The following is a 15,569-nucleotide window of genomic DNA, read 5'->3' as shown; positions in this document are numbered from 1 at the left end:
CCTCCTCCTCCCCTGCAGGATGTCTCTGATTTATAATTGTTTGTTTTTGTTTTGTTGTGTTTTGTATTGTTATGATTTTTCCCCTTATGTCTTATTTGGTTCCCCTATATTTCTCCAGTAAGTGAAACCATCCGATATATTTCTTTTTCCTTCTGACTCATTTCACTAAGTATAATCCCCTCCAGCTCCATCCATGTTGCTGTGAATGGCATGCATTTATCTTTTTTGATTGCTGAATAGTATTCCATCGTGTATATATACCACATCTTCTTGATCCAGTCATCTAGTTTGGGGCATTTAAGTTGTTTCCATATCTTGCCTATTGTAGATAGTGCTCCAATAAACACAGGTGTACAGATTTCCTTTTGAATTAATGTTTTCGTGTCCTTTGGGTAGATCCCTAGGAGTGGAATTGCTGGGTCATATGGTAGCTCCATTTTAGTAGTCTGAGGAACCTCCAGACAGCTTTCCATAGTGGTTGGACCAGTTTGCACTCCCACCAGCAATGTAGGAGAGTTCCCTTTTCAACACATCCTTGGTAGCACTTCTGAGTGTCCCTGTGTCATGACAGTTGGCTTTCCACAGAATGGGTGGCCTGAGAAAAAGAGACCAACAAGAAGCCATTGTTTTTTATGAATGAGTTTCTGAAGTCACACACAGGGCCTTCCACTTCTGTACTAATTGTTATATCACTAAATCAAGCAAACTCACAAAGGGAGGGAAATTAGACTCCAAATTGTGAAGAGAAATCAAAGAATGTGAGGACATACTTTGAAGCATTATAAATGCTCTAAGCCATCAATCTTCTTTGATTGTAATAACTATTACATAGTTGATAACACTATAGAATGGAATATAATTGGGGAAATACAATGTTATTATCTTTATTTTCAGACAAAGAAATGTAGAGAAGGAAGAACTATATAGATTATGTATATAAATTGATAATTCCAAAGCATTGGTTGGTAAAACCAAAGCATCATCTTTGTGTTCTTTTCTGATTTTGTAAATATATCTTGCACATTTTTAGAGAGCACCTAATTACCTAAAAAGTTATACATATATAAAAAAAATCCAACTCATCCTCCTCACACAGCACTCACAATGGCTCATTCTATGTGCTTTGCATTTTGACAAGAGGCACTTTTATGTTTGAACAACATTCTAGGCCAATAATTATTTGCTCAGCTTCCTATAGAATCATAATTGCAGGAGGGATAAAGTGATGCCTCTGGGAGCAATCCCTTTGACAGTTGTCCAGACTTTGTAAGTATATGTATAACTTTATAAGCATATGTGTGAATTTCCAAAATGTAAGTGTAATTTCACATGGTAGATGTTGGTAATGTCTATTTAACTAACTGAAGACCATTCCATATTTAAGAAAATACTTTTTGGTTTCAGGTAAGAGTTCAAACTTTTTGAAAATACAAGCTAATAAATTAATTTCTGGGCAGATCATTACTTGTCAGATAATTCAGATAATTCTGTACACTCTAAAAATGTAAATTTCAAAAAACAAAACTGGTTATTAGAAGTATAGATTAACTATAAATGCATAAGTGAGATGCTGCATCTTACTGATAGTGAGTATGCCTTTATTTTATGCCATGTATGTATATCCTTTATGATCAGAAAATATTATTTCATATCAATAATATTTCTAGCAAGATCTGTTATTTCTTTTCATGTCCAGTGTGGAAAACAAATGGGATGTAAATTGCCTTATGAGGGTTGGAAGAGATCTGTATGCACCTTAAGCATAAACTCTGACAAATCTATTGTAGGTCACCCTCCCCCCAACTTCAAGAATGATTAGGTTAATTTTGAAAAAAGATCAAGAATGATTAGGATAATTTTAATGGCGTGAGCTTACCCACTTAGGCAGAGTGTGATGGTAAAAACAACATAATAGCCTCCATTTGCCAAAGGGCTGCCCTCTATTTTATGGACTCAGTCTGGAGTTCCCGGCCAGTCATTTGACAGATGTTCCCTTGAAATCATTAAGAAATGATGCTAGAGAACAAAAACCTCAAGTCAACTCAAGTTATAACTAAGTGGGTTAAGACAGAAACATTAGTTTTATATATTATTTACACTTCTTAGAGTCTATAAGTGTATCACTCCATATTCTAGTGTATCTAACATACCACATCATACGTGGTACATTAAATCAGCACTCTGATTTAAATAGATTGTTCCAAGCTCTCACAATGTATCATTCCAGAAACACTAGACCCACACTGTCATTCTCACTCACCTGAAAAGGGGTAATACCGGCTTTTGCTGGATGTTGTTCCTTGAGGTCTGTGAGTGATTCTTGAAAGAATCCCTATCTATTCTAGTGTCTCCTTTGAGACACATTCCAGTTTTTAATTGGAGTTCCATTAAGATCATATAAGATATAAGATATATCTTATAAGATCTAAAATCATATATCATTCATGTAAGATATAAAATCATATACACCATCAGTTATAAAGAAGTTTCCAGATTTGGAAGAGATATCTCTCCTCTGGAGCTTCACTGAGGTCGCTTGGAAGAGCTACTGTAAGTCAGTGAGAATCTCCCTGGCTCTTTGCTTTCCCTCTACCCTTCTCCCCCATATCCATGGCTCATCAGGACTCTGCTCTGGAGGCTGAACAAAGGCTCTTGATTTCTATGGACCTGGGAGACTGTGGAGGGAGGAAAAGGGAAGGGCTGGGAGCTTTCTCCCAAGGGGGAGAACTTGGATAGAGGCACCTGGTGCAAGCCCTGACCACAATCCCTTGGAGCCTGACTTGCTCATGGTCATAATCCATGTGGACTCATGGTTTGCCCTTGATGAAGAAAAATGTATTTGTGACACACGGAATGAGTAGGTGTGGCTGATGGGAAAGGTGAGTGAGGAAATTGAAAGGCAAACTGTGCCCAGCTCACAAATGCTGAGGTCACGGTTCTTTCACTCCCTTCACATGTGGTCTTAGAACATTAGGGATGGTGTCAAAGAGATCAACATGGCAGTGAGGAAACACTGCGAGTAAGACCGCCCATAAAAAAACAAAGTTAAAAGTTAATAGGGAGGAAAAGTAGCAGGTCCCTGTGAGAACTGGAACACAGAAGATAAACAGGTGAGTCTGGCAAACTGCCCAAAGAAGAAAGTTGCCATAAAAGAGGACTAAAAGGGAGGAAAGCTCAGAACGCTGCTACCCTCTCCCACCCACAAAGTCAGCACTCTCCGACCAACAGAGAGGAGGAAAAAAAAAAAAAAACAAATCTAAAACAACCAACAAGAACAAACTATGCATCAAGCGGGACTGTGAGTGGAAAAGAACTATTTCAGCCACAGCACCCTGTGAACTGGAACTGTGGAGAACAGTGCAGGAATCACCGCAGAGGTGAGTGAATGGCTCCAGGCACTATTAGAGAAAAACAAAGACTCCGAGGAGACCTACAAATAACCCAAGGCCAACTGGTAAGCTTGTGCAGAAAAGCGGTGAGCTTGAAAATCATACGTGGATCGCGGCTGCCCAGGTCCCCACACCTGTGACCTAGGATTGTGGGGAGATGTGCAGGAGCCCTCATTGAGGTGAATGTCCCTCACTGAGTAATCAGAAACCAGGCACCCGGACATGGGAGCAGGGTGCAAAAGGCGCCATTTCTGCAGACCCTGAACTGGGCTACAGCCCACGTCCTGGATCTGAGGGCTTTGGAACTGAGACCCGGGGCATGAAAATCGGGGCATGGGATCCCCACGATGGTGGGGCACAGGGCAGACACAGAACCCCCACACTGTTGAGGCACTCCATGCCACTCCCACTCTGTTCCCCTGGACCCACAGGGGGGTGGGGGAAACAGTTCTGGAAGGACACTAGGAAAAATTTCTGGCACCAACTAGTGACCAGAAAAAAAATCACCAACACCCTATAGTTGGAAACCAGGGATCCCAAAGACACCCTCAGGCTCTGAGAGAAGGTGCACCACGCAAACAGGGGTAAGGAGGGAAATAAGGCATGGAGAAGACCACATCCTGGAACTGAGAGCCAGGCACAGGATCCGGGGTGTGGGATGAACCATAGCAGCAGGCACTCCACAGGGTGACAGCCAGCATTTGGATCTGATAGTCCTGGAACTGAGACCTAGAGTGCAGAATTCAGGGTGTGGGATCCATACAGCTGTGGGCACAGCACTGGGTGAACATGGGGCAGACACAGCACCCAGCTTGAATAATAGCCCCTGTGTTGAGGTGCTCCCCTTCACCTTGCCCTCCATTACTCAGAAAACCACTGGGAAAAAGCACAGGTCAGCAAGTACAGGTCTCTGGTGCCACCTCGTGACCAGAACAAAATCACCAACTAGGTGATTCCCTGTTGGAACTGAGTAAATACAGAGGGAGGGAACTGTAGGGACAGTGCCCAGCAACACAGCATCAACACCCTGATGGAGTTTTGGCCTATGAGTGCTGGTTTCAGTCTGGTAAAGAGTTTCTGACACCCCTAAAGGAGCACTCCAAAGAGATGCCCGCCAACACCAGTGACCCAACATCCCACTGCATAGAACTAATTAGAAAGCAAACAACAGGAAGAAGAAAAAATATAAATAACCAAGCAAGCCCACAGGAGGATACATCACAAAAAGAAATACAGTCACCAGAGCTCAACAATGACATGGAAGAATTTCTCAGCCTATCAGGTAGAGAATTAATAATCATCATGATTAAAAAGCAGAAAGAAAACAAAAGGAAAAAAATAATTTAAGACAAATAATCACTGAACTGAACAATGAAATTGAGACCTTAAGAAAGGAAAGAAAAGAAACATAGGAGATTAAAAGATTACTAAAGGAGATAAAGAACTCTGGGAAAAGCAATGAAAACAGAATTGATGAAATGGAAGAATGGATCAGTACTATCGATGATACAGAAATAAAAAGAGCCAAAAGAGAAAAGGAGAGAGAAGTACAAATGAAGCAGTATGAGGAGACTCTTAGACAATTATCAGACTCCATGAAGAGAGGAAATGTAAGAGTTATTGGCATTCCAGAAGGTGAGAAGAGAGACAAAGGAAATGAGAAATTATTCAAGGAGATAATTGAAGAAAACTTCCCAAGCATGAAAAAGGAGATGAATATAGACATACAAGAAGCGAGAAGAACTCCCAATTACCATAATGAAAAGAAAACTACAGCAAGACACCAAATAGTAAAGCCTGCACGAATTCAAGACAAGGAAAAAATAATGAAACTGGAAAGGGTGAAGAAACAGATAACTTATAAGGGAAAACCAATCAGGTTAACTTCTGACTTCTCTGAGTAAACATTACAGGCAAGAAGAGAATGGAGTAACATATTCAGCAAACTTTAAGACAGCAAATGCCAACCAAGAATACTTTACCCTGCAAAGCTCTCCTTCTTCTACAAAGAAAAAATATGGACCTTCTCAGACAAACAGAAACTCCAGAAATTCATTACAACTAAACTCCCATTCCAAAAAATTCTACAAGAAGTCCTAAAGCCAAAACTAACAGAGGAATGAACAAGAAGAACAGAATAAAGCAAGGAATAAAATCACAAAAAAAGACAAACAAAATGACAAACACAGATGCCAATGTATCAATATTAACTCTAAATGTAAATGGATTAAACTCATCAGTAAAAAGACACAGAGTAGCAGGCTGGATTAAAAAACAAAATCCAACCTTCTGCTGTCTCCAGGAAACACATTTAACCACAAAAGATAAAGACAGACTGAAAGTAAAAGGTTGGTGAACAATACTACAAGCAAGTGGATCAAAAAAGAAGGCAGGAACAGCCATACTTATATCAGATGAAATAGACTTCAAATTAAAAAAGGTGAAAAGAGACATAGATGGACACTACATTATAATCAAGGGGACAATATATAAGGAAGATATAACTCTCATCAACATATACTCACCAAATGAAGGGACACCAAAATATATTAGACAATTATTATCAGCTCTGAAAACAGACATTAAAGAAAATACATATATAGTGGGAGAATTCAACACCCCACTCTCACCAATGGACAGATCAACGAGACAAAAAATAAACAAAGACACTAGAGCCCTAAATAAAGACATAGAACTCATGGACTTAACAGACATCTATAGGACACTGCACACCAAAAAATCCGAGTACACATTTTTCTCAAGTGCACATGGATCATTCTCCAGAATCGATCACATACTGGGCCACAAGACAAACATCAACGGATACATGAAAATCACAATCATTCCAACTACTTCTCCGATCATAAAGTCATCAAGCTAGAAATAAATCATGAAAAGAAAACAAGCAACCCTTCCACTTCATGGAGATTGAAATCCACACTACTGGAATACCACTGGACTAATGAGGAGATCAAAGAAGAAATTAAAAAGTACTTTGAGTTGAATGACAAGGAGGACACCTCTTTCCAGAATGTATGGGATGCAGCAAAAGCAGTAATAAGAGGAAAATATATGGCAATATAGGCTCACATCAACAAAGAAAGAACTCAAAGAAACAACCTAATCTCACATCTCAAAGAAATAGAAAAAGAACAACAAAAAAATCCCTAAAGCCAGTAGAAGAAAGGAAATAATAAAAATCAAAGCAGAAATAAATGAATTGGAAATTAAAAAGCAATCCAAAAGATCAATGAAACCAAAAGTTCGTTCTTTGAAAAAATAAACAAAATAGACAAACCTCCAGCAAGGCTCACAAAGAAAAAATGGGAGAAAACACATAAAAATAGGATTATAAATGAAAGAGGAGAAATCACAACAGACTCATTAGAAATCAAAAGAATAATAAGAGATTACTATGAACACTTATATGCAAACAAATTCAACAACCTAGAAGAGATGGACAAATTCCTAGAACAATATAATCATCCATAGCTGGACAAAGAAGAAATAGAACAACTAAACAGACCAATTACAAGCAGCAAAATTGAGGCAGTAATCAAAGCTCTCCCCAAAAACAAAAACCCGGACCCAGACGGCTTCACAAATGAATTCTACCAAATGTTCAGCAGTGAATTAATGCCTATCCTACACAAACTCTTTCAAAAAATTGAAAAAGAAGGAATACTACCAAATATGTTCTACAAAGCCAGCATTACACTAATACCAAAACCAAACAAAGACAGCACACACACAAAAAAAAAAAAATTACAGGCCAATCTCCCAAATGAACATTGATGCAAAAATCCTCAACAAAATCCTTGCCAACAGAATCCAACAATGCATCCATAAGATAATTCACCACGACCAAGTAGGATTTATTCCAGGGACACAAGGATGGTTCAACATCTGAAAAGCAATCAATGTAATCCAATACATCAACAAAAAGGAATATAAAAACCGTATGATAATATCTATAGATGCTGAGAAACCATTCGACAAAGTACAACACCCATTTATGATAAAGGCCCTTGAAATTCTCGGAATACAAGGAACATACCTCAACATCATAAAGGCCATATATGACAAGCCCACAGCCAATATCATTCTCAATGGTGAAAAGCTGAAAACATTTCCATTAAGATCTGGAACAAGACAAGGATGTCCACTCTCACCACTGCTTTTCAAAATAATACTGGAAGTCCTAGCCAGAGCAATAAGACAAGAGAAAGACATACAAGGAATACAAATAGGCAAGGAAGCAGTCAAACTATCACTATTTGCAAATGATATGATAATATACATAGAGAACCCCAAAAACTCCACAGAAAAACTAATTAAACTCATCAATCCTAGTTTAGTAAAGGAGCAAGATACAAAATCAACACACAAAAATCAGTAGCCTTCCTATACACAAACAATCAAGAAAACCATTCCTTTTATTATTGGAACAAAAAATAAAATACTTGGGAATAAACCTAACAAAAGAAGTAAAGGACCTATACAAAGAAAACTATAAGACACTGTTAAAAGAAATGGAATTAGGCACAAAGAAATGGAAAGACATCCCCTGCTCATGGATTGGAAGAATTAACATTATCAAAATGACCATCCTACCAAAAGCAATCTACAGATTCAATGCTATTCCAATTAAAATGTCAATATCATTCTTCAAAGAAATAGAAAAAATATTGATGAAATTCATATGGAGCCACCAAAACCCCCAAATAGCCCTGAAAAAAAAAAAGAAGGGTATGGAGGCATAACTCTCCCAGATTTCAAGCTATACTACAGAGCCATAATAATCAAAACTGCATGGCATTGGAATAGTCACACGGACCAATGGAAACAAATAGAAAACCCAGAAATAAACCCACAGATTTATGGTCAACTAATCTTTTATAAAAGAGCAAAGAATATGCACTGGAGCAAAGAAAGTTTGTTCAGTAAATGGTGCTGGGAAAACTGGGTTGTTACATGCAAAAGAATGAAACTTGATTACTACCTCACACCATGCACAAAAACCAACTCAAAATGGATTAAAGAAATAGACATAAGGCCTGAAACCATAAAATATATAGAAGGAAATATAGGCGAAACACTACATGACATGCACCTCAAAAACATCTTTACAGAAACATCACCCAAAGCAGTGATAGTGAAGGCAAAGATCAACAGCTGGCATTACATCAAATTAAAGAGCTTCTGCACATCAAAAGAGACAATAACCAAAATGAGGAGAAGCCCCACCGACTGGGAGAAAATTTTTGCACACAACACTAATGATAAAGGACTTATGACAAAATCTACAAAGAGCTGATGAGACTCAACAAAAACAAAGAAAATAATCCAGTCAAAAAATGGGCAGAAGAGCTAAAAAGAAACTTCTCCAAAGAGGAAATGCAAATGGCCAACAGGCATATGAAATAATGTTCAACATCACTTGTAATCAGGGAAATGCAAATCAAAACTACAATGAGATACCATCTTACACCAGTGAGAATGGCACATATTAAAAAAAAAAAAAAACTAGCAACAACAGATGTTGACAAGGATGTAGAGAAAAAGGAACTCTCCTGCACTTCTGGTGGGTGTGCAAACTGGTCCAACCGCTATGGAAAGCTGTGTGGAGATTCCTCAACCTACTAAAGATAGAGCTTCCAGAAATTCCACTCCTAGGTATTTACCCAAATGACACAGACACATTTACTCCAAAGAGCACCTGCACCCCTATGTTTATAGCAGCACTATTTACAATAGCTAAGCTTTGGAAACAACCCAAATGCCCAAAAATAGATGACTGGATCAAGAAGATGTGGTACATATACACCATGGAATATTACTCAGCAATCAACAAAGATAAACTCATGCAGCAACATGTATGGAGCTGGAAGGGATCATGCTCAGTGAAGTAAGTCAGAAAGAAAAAGAAAAATACCAGATGGTCTCACTTATAGCAGGAATTTAGAAAATCTAAATAAGGGACCAGGAAAAGAATAACTATAGAAAAGAAAAAATCAAAATCAACAAAAGTAGACACACTATGGGGGGAGGCAGGGAAAGGAGGGATGGGGCCAAAATAAGGGGGGTGCAATTGTATAGGGAATAGAATAGTAAAAATAAATTTAAAAAAGGATGGTGTCAGTGAGCAAAGAATCCTTACTACAGGCAGGAAATCATAACCACATCTCACTGTGGGAATATAAGCAAAATTTATATCTCTACTCTCTAATATTTTTAAAATAATATTAGGTCAGAAAGAAAATGTGCATTTTTTTCATTATATATTATTTTTAAGTGCATCTGGGTGTAAATTGTGATTCTTTTCTTTCTAAATAATTTTATTTATTTATTTTTATATATTTTGACATTGTTCTTCATTTTTTTTACAATGTATGCTTTCTCATCTCAGTTATAGTCCCCGTAGAATTACCGTAACCCATTCACCGTGAACCATCACCTTAGTCCCTTGTGCTCTTCCCACCCCTTTTTTGATCCTACTCCCTTCTCCCCCCCTGCAGAATGTCTCTGGTTTATAGTTGCTTGTTGATTTTGATTTTCACTTTATTATAATATCTTTTCTCCCCCAATTCCTTATTTGGATCCTCTACATTCCTCCTATAAGGGAGACCATCTGGCTTATTTCACTGAGCATCATTCCTTCCAGCTCCATCCATGTTGCTGGAGATGGCATTAGTTTATCTTTTTTGATTGCTGACTAATATTCTTTGTAGAGTTTTGCTTCTAATATCAAGAGTGTTTTCTGCAGGCAAATATGTTCTACTTGATCTGGTTGCCCAGTTGCAAGAAAAGAGCTGTGGACCTCTGCGATCTCAAGGAACTAGATTCACAGATAAGAAAGATAACTAGACAGGTCAATACTGACATGTCAGAACAGACCCACAGGCAGAGCTGCTTTTGGAATATCCCAAGGGAGGTGCTGACATTGAGCAAAAACACCAGGGACTCGTCCTGAACATTTTCAACCAATCTATATGTCCAATGACTCTGAAATGCAAGTAAATTGGTGGGATTACAGACTATCCAGCTACATCTATTCAGAAGCCATATTTCTTTCTTTGATCAGTTGAAGTTAGTAAGGGGAGACTTTAATCAGAGCCAGCCTTCTGAGGTTTGAGATTGTGAAGATTGATATAGCTTGGAATATTGCTAGTTTCAGGAGTCTCATTTGTCCCCAGATATTTTTCCCTCTGTCCTCCTAAAAGAAATGGTCCTTGAAAGCCCCGTTAGCAGTAAGATGGATTTGCAAAAAAAAAAAAACAACAACAACAAAAAAAACATAAACAATACCCCAGTGTTTATAAATTCTTCTCATTTCTGGGATATTATCCCACAGACATCATTCTAGGAAGGAAAAAAAATCTGCATATAAAATTGTTTAGAAGTGTGGATTATGTAACCAGGTCCGCAGTCACCACTAAATAGCATTAATGAGCTCACACCATTACTAAGAACTTGACATTCTGGGGTTTTTCCTTCTCTTCTGGCCTGTGCTCTTCCCCCAGGTATTTCCTGGGGTCCCCTACATGTGTTCAATGCACCCACAGACGAGTGGGCAGCACTGCAGTCTCACCTGGCTCGTGGGTTCTACCTGACAGTGGCACCAATGCTGTCAGCAAAGCTGTGTCCAAAAATCCAGAATGTGTGTTTGGGGAGCAGCAAGGTGTGGTCTCTGGGCTCCCCAAGTTCATCATCATGAGCAAGCTATCCTCTTCCAGTAGAAACACACTCTGGCAATGGTTACAGGGAAGAAGTGAAATCTCTTCTACATTCTAAATACATTGGAGCCCAGAATAGGCAGATCCATGAATTCTTGTAAAAAAAAGCCTGAGCTCTTTCCTCAAATTAAAATGCTGTTGAAATAAATAGATTTTTCTCTGCTGTGTTTTTGTCTGAGCTCTTGGTTTTGTGCAAGCACAGGGTCTGTTTCTGGTGGTCAGCCAGCTAACATCTTCCAGCTTTTGACTGATGAATATTTCTGAACACGAAAGGGCTGAGGGAGGCTTCTGGCCAACCAAGTATTTCGAATGCCGGAGGGAATCAAATATAATAAGGTGCATGTCGTCACAATTTCAGACTCAGGATGGAAGGCAGAACGTGCCCAGGCTCTCTGCTCACAGAAAACCAGCTCCTGTGTCTCCAGTGGACCAATGGACCATCATAGAGGCAATGTGCTCTATAATGTGGATCGAACCTAAAGGTAATTAAAGCAATCATATTGCTCTTTAAACAACATTCATTAAGCTGAATTTAACTAAGAGCCCTTTAGAAAATTAGTATTTCTTTTAATCTAGGAAATTTGCCTAGTGATAACTAGCTAAGATCCGTCATATTGGATACTGGCACAGAAAATGATGCTGAGATTGAATGTGAGAATGATTCATGGTGCAATGGAAAGTGTCCTAGTCTTGGTTCTAGCCCTAATACTGCCGTTGCCTGAGCTGATAAGCAAGGTGTGCCTCAGTTTCCCCATCTTGCAAATATGGCTGTGGCTAGACAATCTCTTTAAGATAAAAATAGTTGATACCAGGCCTCCCTGGTGGTGCAAGGGGTTAAGATGCAACCAATGAAGCTAGCCACAGCCATTGCAGCATATGTTTGATCCCCAGCCAGGGAGCTACCCACATGGCACAGCAGATCTCTTCTGTCTCCCTCAGCAGTGTATTTCAGTGTATCTGCCTGTTCTGTTACCTCCTCTGTCTCCGGCTAATCTTCTTCCCTCCCCCACCGCCCCGCACCTCTGGACTGTACCCAGTTCTTGTATGCATAAATAAAAAAAATTAAAACAGCGAAATAAGCCAGAAAGAAAAAGAAAAATACCGGATGGTCTCACTCATAGCAGGAATTTAGAAAACCTAAATAAGGTACCAGGAAAAAGACTAATTATAATAAAGTAAAAATTAAACTCAACAAGCAACTATAAACCAGAGACACACTGTGGGGGGGGGTGGGGAAGAAGGGACTAGGGTTAAAATAAGGGAAGGTGGGGATTATATGGGGAATATAACCAAGATGAAAATGCATACATTGTGCAAAATGAAAAATGATGTAAAATATATATATATATATATATATATATATATAAGTTGTTGATACTGTTATGCCTTCAAGTCCAGATGCCTTCTTTTGTCATCTCCTGAGCCACTAAAATCCATGTCGTGATGAGAAGCAGAAATGGAAATGAAGAAAGGGCAGAACAGCTGTGCAGTTCAGAGATGGGAACTCACCTAGGCTCCTGCCACTCACTCATCCTGACACCAGAGGAAAACTACTTTCATTTCCAAACTCATTTCAGATCAGCAAGACCTTTCCACTCATGCTGTGTGAGATAAGTCTGGGGCACCCTGGTCAGGAGCATTTGGGATAAAATCTGCCACACGTTTGCTCTCTCTTGAGTGGCATTTCATCAGTGGAGGTTGTGAACATATTTGGCACATCTGAGTTGCCACTCTCCTATCTTGGTCTTTAGAAAGCACACTGGCATGCAAATAAGCAGAACATAGTCTCTGACTTCCCGTACTGTGGCTGTTTCTCAGTTCCTGGGCTGATCGAACTGTGCATCTACAGAAACAGATTAGAACTTCAAAGTCAAGAAGAAAAGCAGGTAGTACTCTCTGCAAGTGCTCAACTGGCTGCCAGGAAATACATATGAGCAAAAACAAAACAGATGAGAGGTCTGAACATCTACTGAACAGAGGTAAATGACCAGTTAGCTCTTAAATATTAAAATATATTTTTTTCAATTAAAAAATACAGATTCAAAAGAAAACCTGCACTTTCATGTTTATTGCAGTACTATTTGCAATTACCAAGCCATGGAAACAACCTAAGTGCCCCCAAACAGATGAGTGGATCGAAGGTATGGTCTATATACACAAAGGAATACTACTCAGCAATCAAAAAGGATAAACCCTTGCCATTTGTGGCAAAATGGATGGAGTTGGAAGGGATAATGCTAAGTGAAATAAATCAGAAGGAGAGAAATAAATACCAGATGGTGGCATTAATGCATGGAATAGAAGAAACCAAACTAAGGGTCAGAGAAAGACAAACTTAGAAACTAACCCCGGAAAGCTGAATGTGAATGGAGGCCTCCAGATAGGGAGGAAGAGAGGGAGGAGCAAGAACAGAGAGGGAATGAGGCGCCATGGAGTACAGCGGGGATTGTGAATGATGTGGCGGAGGCTGCACTATGGTGGTGATGTCCAATGGAGGGGATCCTAATGTTACCTCAAACATAAAATAAAGTATATATTGGGCCTCCCTGGTGGCGCAGCACTGTGGAACTGTCCCCAGCCTCTGCAGCATGGGTTCGATCCCAGTGCCAGACTGGGGAGATACCCACATAGCGTGGCAGACCTCTCCTGTCTCGCCTGCTGCTCCCGTCAGCAGTGTATTTCAGTCTTCCTGTTCTGTTCTTCACTCTGTTTCTGGTGAATCCTCTCACCCTCCCACCTGTACCATCTGGCCTGTACCTGGGTTCTTATATGCATGAATAAATAAATCTTTTTTAAAGAAGTATATATTGCAGGTAAATGAATTAATCAGGCTTTTGACACCACTAGCCTCTATGGCTATCACCTGCAGCCTTTATGGTGTTAGTACAGAAGAGACTTGGGAGCATGTGTGGGGGCACTTGTGCCTGACTGTGGACACCTGGAGCATGGGTGTGTGTGCATGTGTTGTGTGCACGCCTGAGCAGAGGCAGGATGGAAGCTTTGGCTGCAGGGAGGGCGAGCGGCATGACCACACAAGAGGCAAGACCATGAGGTGGCAAGGGAGAGCCCAGAGAAAGAGCATAGATATTTGCGAGGGGCTGGTGTCTTGCTGGCCTCCCTGCCCCCCAGCACCCCCACCTCCTTTCATGCCAGCTTTCATGCCAGCCTCCTGCCTGCGGTGCCTGTGTACCTGGTTCCCTGAGAGCCTGAAAAATCCACCAGGGTTCCTGGACTCTCTTTTATCCATCTGTCTGAAATGAGAGTGAACCTGCCCTGTGCCTGTTGGCACTATATATATATATATATATATATATATATATATATATATATATATATATATATATATATTCGTTGGCTAACAACGAATTGTTAGCCAAGTCTAAAGTTCTTACTTGGGCATCGAGAGCAAGCACTGGAGGGGAACTGCCAAGTAGCTGCCACCCCCAGGGCTGAGGTGGCTGTAGCGCCAGCAGGCTTAGAGCGGGTAAACGAGAGCCCTGAAGCCCTCAGTGGCTTTTTCAGGCTGATCTTTCTACACTATTTGTGGTGAGGCAACCAGGTGCAGGGCAGGCTGGGGGCCAGGAGTTAAAAATCAGGCCACTGCCTCTGTGGCCAGTATCGAATTTCAGGGCTGGGAGGTCATCGGCCTCCCTGCCTGCTGTGTCTGTGCAGGCCTGATTCAGCATTGATGCCTGTAAAATCTATCGAGACTCCAAGATTCTCTGCACCCATTTGTGAGGTCCGACAATGAACCCTTGAGCGCCTTCTGGTTTCACCCTCTTGCCGTCAGACCTGCCTATCCTCCTGTGTTTGCCAGGAGGAACTTCCAAGATCATTCAAGCTACAGTCAGTGCCTGGCCTGCTGTCAGGGGGACAGCAAACCCGGGTATGCTTGGAACCATTCCCACGATGCCCGTCCCTTCCCTGCAGTCCTCTTCACTGCCCACTGGCCCCTGCCTCCCAGTTTCCCAGCCTCTGCTCTTGTGCTTCTCAGCCAGCACCTAAGTAGTGCAGCTCCATCCCTGGGCTAGGTCAGGGGAGCCTTTCCTGTCAGTCTGAATGGGAAGTGCTCACTGACTCTAATGTCAAGGGGGTACCTGCATGGCTGACAGCACTCACTTCTGTGTCTCTAGCCCCATGCTCAGCACCTTCCCCAACACCCCAAGTGCTTTCTTGCCTCCAACATTCCCACACCTTCCCTTTCCTTGAAAGTTCCCAATTATTCTTCAAGACCCAACATTGGCAACAATCTGGGATGTGGCTACTCTGACCTCAGGAGTGTGAAATCAATAGCTAAGAGCACATGTTTGCTTTACTTTCAGTGTAAACAACAGAAATCGATTTTCTCACAATTTTGGAGTCTGCAAGACAAGATCAAGGTGTCCACGGGTTTGGTTCTTCTGAGACCTCCCTGGAGGGGGCTGCTTGCTGGCCTTCCACAGTC

This window comes from Talpa occidentalis, unplaced genomic scaffold (assembly GCF_014898055.3).
Source record: "Talpa occidentalis isolate TD23 unplaced genomic scaffold, MPIMG_talOcc4v2.1 talOcc4.8, whole genome shotgun sequence".
Taxonomy (NCBI): Eukaryota; Metazoa; Chordata; class Mammalia; order Eulipotyphla; family Talpidae; genus Talpa; species Talpa occidentalis.
This window is presented reverse-complemented; position numbering follows the sequence as displayed.